Here is a 5,297-nt window from a genome sequence, read left to right as displayed (position 1 = left end):
AGCTTAGCTTAAATAGTGCAAGAAACTTCCGACGTGACGTTTTGACTGACGGTCAACCTAACAAGGATGCGATGCGTAACCGACGACGCAGAGTTACCAAAAACTACCAAGTGCCGAGACTAGCGGGGGGGAAACGAAAAGGTAGCCGGAACCGGAAGCGAAGGGACACCCCCGACTGCGGAGCGAGCATAAAACAAACCATAACCGCGACAGATGCGGCCCCATCGCTAGTGGCTAGTATGTTAACGAAATCCAAAATCTCACTTCTCACTACACACCCCATCGCTTTCCCCAGCTTCCTGGGGCTCTGTGGGCAGAATGTGATGAGAAATCAAAAAAAAAACACAAACGGATAAAAAACAAGAAAAGCGCCAGTGCCCCATTATTGCCGGGCTAATATTCGAGCCGTTACCGGGAAGCGATGAGTGAAATACTGGGGGGAAGGCGGGGAGTTTAGTGGTGGAGTGGGTGCATTCCGTACAGTTTGGAGAGGGGGGGTTTGGTGCAATAATTTACAATAAACAAACGCTTAGCAGGGTGGAATTTAATTATGAGCCTCTTTTTCTCTCTCGCCCGGCTCGTCCTTATGCAGCAGCTCACCCCCGCCGGCCGCTACTGTGTGTGTGTTTGTGTCTTTTATGTGATCTTTCGTTGTGTTCTGTCGAGGCGTACGGCGTTGTTTGCGTGTGTTGCGCTTTCCTTTTGCCGTCCCGTGCTCTGCTGGGCTGGACTTTGGCACATCGAAAGTCCTGAGCATCGTTTCGGCTCGTGGAGGAGCGGCAGGGTGGCAGGTACTTCCTTCCTTCTCTTTATGTCCACCTCCACCGTTACTTCCCTTCCCCGGTGCGCGAACATCAAAGCGAACCAAAGCCCGCGGTGTCCGTCCGGCGAAGCCATCCGTCGGTGGACGCGAAGCATTCGACGAGCCATAGCGCGATGATGAGAAAGATAATAAACATCGTCCTTCGGCTATTCGCGCACTCCAACCTCGCATCCCCACCCCAACTCCCGCAACCAACCGCGAGGCGGCGGCCTACGGAAAAAAAACTTTAATAAACTTCACTCCGGAATGGTGGCGGTTATCGCACTGCACTCCCCCCTTCTCGCCCCATGGAACCACGGGGGGGAACGGGGGACCACATAAACGAGGTGGCGCGCCCGGGGTGGCCAGCCCACTACCCTCCTCCATCCCGTTCACAACACAGCCACGGCGTGGGCGTGGTGGAAGTGGAAAATTTGTTTTCGATTTTTGGGCCCCGTTTGATGGTGGACCGACCGACCCCGCCGCCAACCAGCACTCCCATCCGCCCGCGGCCCCTCCACTCCCCCCCCCACCTTTTCCTTTTATTTTTGTTTACCTTTCCTTCGCCTTCCGTTCCGTTCCACACCTTCATTTTATGAAAAACAATTTTTATGAGTGTATTTACGTTGTGTTCTTTTGTGTGTGTGTGTGTGTGTGTGTATGTGTGTGTGTGCGGCGCTGCCCATAGAGGTCAAAGTAATGCGCGGGCACTCTGCTTTCCACCACACCACAGCTGCACACCGCTCATCGCCCGCTCCGTGTTGCACCGTGTTGCTCTCGTGTTTCTTTTTTCCCATCAAAAACCCATTTGAAATTATTTTATTTCATTCCGTTCTTTCCCTTGGCCGTACAGATAAAGTGCGAGAGGGTGGCAGCGGGTGGTTTACTCTCCGTGCCGCTCTAGCTCGATTTTTGCCCAGTTTGAGTGGCCCCTTAATTTGCGTAACATAAATTAACGGGCCGCGTGTTTCAAAGGCCTGCAGGCGAAGCTGATCCCGCTTGGCAACGAGGGGGGTAGGGTGGGGTGGGTGGTTGGAGTCCGGTCCGTTTCCATCACCTTTCACGCCGCGTAGCAGGATGACGATAGAGTTACCGTCCAGAAGCCTGTCTGCTAGGAGCACCCACAAACCGGTTACTGTTCGGTAGAACATTAGCAGCACCACGTGGGACGTGGGCAGTAACAGGACACAGCTGGGGTGTTGCATCTCTCAATTAGGTCGGCACCCCGCGCACAAGCGCAGCCCGCCCATTTAGCCGTCTGGTGTTCGTGCTTTCCATATTAATGCGTGGATATCGAAGGAACAGCTAGCACACCCAACACCCTTTGAAGCCTTCCTTTGCATACACACTATGGGTGTCACATGGGCTGAAAAGTGCCGAGTTCCTAAGGTCTCGAGAAAACGAGGCTTTTTCGTTCACTAAGAGCCATCCAAGAGCCAGTCACAATCAGTTCCCCAGATCAGCCACTCGAACATTTCCATACCACTTTTATAGAAAGAGCTATCTTTTGCGTAGAAACAGGCCTTCGTTTCAGCGATAACCCCTTTTATTCGGGTGAAATTTCTTACCGGTAAGCCTTTTTTTTTGGGGTCTGATTGATTGCCAACGGTTTTTTCTTTCCAATTCGGGCTTCAAATACTCCGCTAGTATTCACTGTCGATGGTATTTCTTTTCTCAAAATGAGTCGATGGATATCATCACCACGCACATCCCAAGAAAAACGGAAGCCATAACCATTCCAGCCGATTGTTCAGGTGCTTTCGGGCGCTTTAGACGATATTCAGGGATGAATCAATGTTTTATCAAAAGTCACATATCGAGTTTTCTGATAGTCGAATCGCAGTCTTGCAATATAACGCCAACACATTCTTTTGATATCTGCACAACGTCAGCTAACTGACGCCACTTTACTCCTTCGGTCATTCAAAACGATTTTGTTGATTTTTTTTAATGTTTTCTGGTATTATCGCCTCACGTGGTCCACTGCATTCAGCACTGCATCGGTTTCTCTACGGCTCTACGTTTAAACGTACAACGTGAAGGGTATTGTTTCCCCACCAAGAAGCAGTGTCAAATTGAAACAGTAGTGTTCAGCTCTTAGCACAATAACTCGACAAACTTATGAATTGATATTTTACTTTACATGCTAACAGCTTTCTTTGCAAGGCTGAAGTACTAACTGAAAAAGCGATGAATGCGACAAGACTAGCGCTATTTGTGGGTTGTTCTTGGGAATTTTCGCCCATTTGTTTGCCCTACGCAAGTTCTGTGTCCTGTAAATCTTCCATCTCAATTCTCTATTCACGGCATTGAAAATCATGATACCGACCGAGTTAGTTTGACTGCCCATGTTGGACTACTAAACTACGATAGACACGTTTGCCAGTAATGCTTTATACTACACTGGACAGCAACAACATTTGAGGGACCGATCGTCCGCTTGATCGGTAGAACTTTCCATTTCGCCATCCTGACGTCGTCGCATTCTAGCACGGACAGTCAGCGGGAGCTGCTGGTTGGTTGCTTCCCCTCCTGTCAGGCTCCGTGTTTCTATTATCGCTACTTGCTAGCCTCCCTGAACACTGAATGTTGGGCAACACTGGAAGGATACCGGGGACACGTACAGAAGCAGAACGAGAGCAGAAAGAGCCTGGGCGGAAAAGCCGTCGCTATAGTTCCCAGTTATCCCAAGAAAAGCCCAATCCAATAGCAGCACCTGTGGCGGGCCTTTTGTGAACATTTCCACTGCTTCTTAGCCCCCGGCCACCTGCTATGTAATTGGCAGGTACTTCACAAGGATGGGAAACCATGTTGCCCAAAATACAGGTGCTCAAAATTCACGCCGGAATTCGGAAAAAGCAATTTCGGCATCAAATATTTAACTTCAGAGGGTTCAACCGCGACGACCAGAAGGTCACGTTGTAGCACGGTGCGAGTATTTCTCGTAAACTCGAAACATGGAAGCTCGACCAGCCAAACGAACAACCCTCGATTCAGCAAATCAGTCGAATAATTAAGCCGAAAGCCGAAACAGAATTTGGTTTTAAGCTAAGGTCGAATGAATGGTGTTGCGACTTGACTGACTGACTGACTGCTTGTGCTGTGCTGTGCGGTATGTCCCACGTCTTCCCGCTGGGAAGTCCTCGATCCTACCTCGAAAACCTGCACGATCTGCGTCCTCGGCGCATCGGCGCATATTCGCCAGTGCTTCCAATGAATAATACAGCACTGATACAGTAAGGGAGACTGCAGGACTACATTGCAGGGCATAGGAGGAGGGAAGGAGGATGCATGCACGAGCGTTCGCGAGTCGAACGCGGCCAAACCGGGCAGCCAACACACCCCTTCGCCCGACACCAAGGCCACCCCAACGCGGACAAAAAAAACACCCCACAGGGGTTGGGAAATAAAATTTTAGGAGTTTGAAATTTGTAGAACCAACGTGGAACGTGGAACGGGCATTGCACGGAGAATCCCAAGGATCCCCCATCACAGTGTGTCGGGGCTGGGTGGTGTGGACGACGTGGGGGGGGCGGAAGTTGACTCATACTCTGTATCACCAACATACTCCCTGCCGGCGACCACATCCGCGAGAACGCGCTCAATGAAAGCATCAAACATTTACAATTCCATTTACCATGCTTCAGGAGGTGGTGGATGGGTGGTATTGGGCAAAGGCTGTGCAGCAAGGGGCGATGCGGGAACCCCGAACACACACACACACACAGTATGTGGCCACCGTCAAGTGGCCATTCGACCCCCAGCCACCTATAGGTAGAAGGTTCCGTAAAGCGACTACCCAATGAGGCTGGATTGAGATTTCGCCGTAAGGTGGCAACCTCCAGCCAACGGGTAGGTAACGGGTAGGGTAAAGTGACCGTGTGTAGGTGGCAGAAAAATATTGTTACGGTTCGGAAACTCGCGGGGCGCACTCCTGAAGGCAAAAGCGTGACGTAGGCAGATGAGTAGGCCTTCCAAAGCTTCTCAAGCCGGACCTGACCAATCCACAGACCGGCCGGTACCGGTAACAACCGAGATACGTAGCAAAGCCAACCGGCCATCCGACAGGTCCGGAAATAGGCCGCAAAATATCCGGTTCAAACCGTGGATCCGTTCCGGAACGAGGAAGGGACAACGCGGTCCGCGCACGGACCTCCGAACGTGGGTGGTGGCCGCAGAGACACTAGGGTCCGAAAACGGAGGCGGACGTCCCCTAAGTATGCATCCGGTCCGGTTCCGAGGAAAGTCTCCCTTTCAGTTCAGTTCAGTTCAGTTTTCCCTTTTTGGACAATTCTTCCTTCCAGATGCGATGAACCGATTTGTGTATCATTTGGGAGCAATGAAATATTATTTCAAATGAACTGAGGTATGAAAACTTTCTGTACTACGTAAAAAAGAGTTCTTAGTTACTGTGGTTTTGTCGTGCCGTACTCTCTACAGTCGCCACAGACAACACGGTTGGCCGCGGGTAATTTTAACGGATTCTTAAGGTTTT

This window comes from Anopheles cruzii, chromosome X (assembly GCF_943734635.1).
Source record: "Anopheles cruzii chromosome X, idAnoCruzAS_RS32_06, whole genome shotgun sequence".
NCBI classification, from domain to species: domain Eukaryota; kingdom Metazoa; phylum Arthropoda; class Insecta; order Diptera; family Culicidae; genus Anopheles; species Anopheles cruzii.
The sequence above is the reverse complement of the archived record's forward strand: the minus strand, read 5'-3'. Positions refer to the sequence as shown.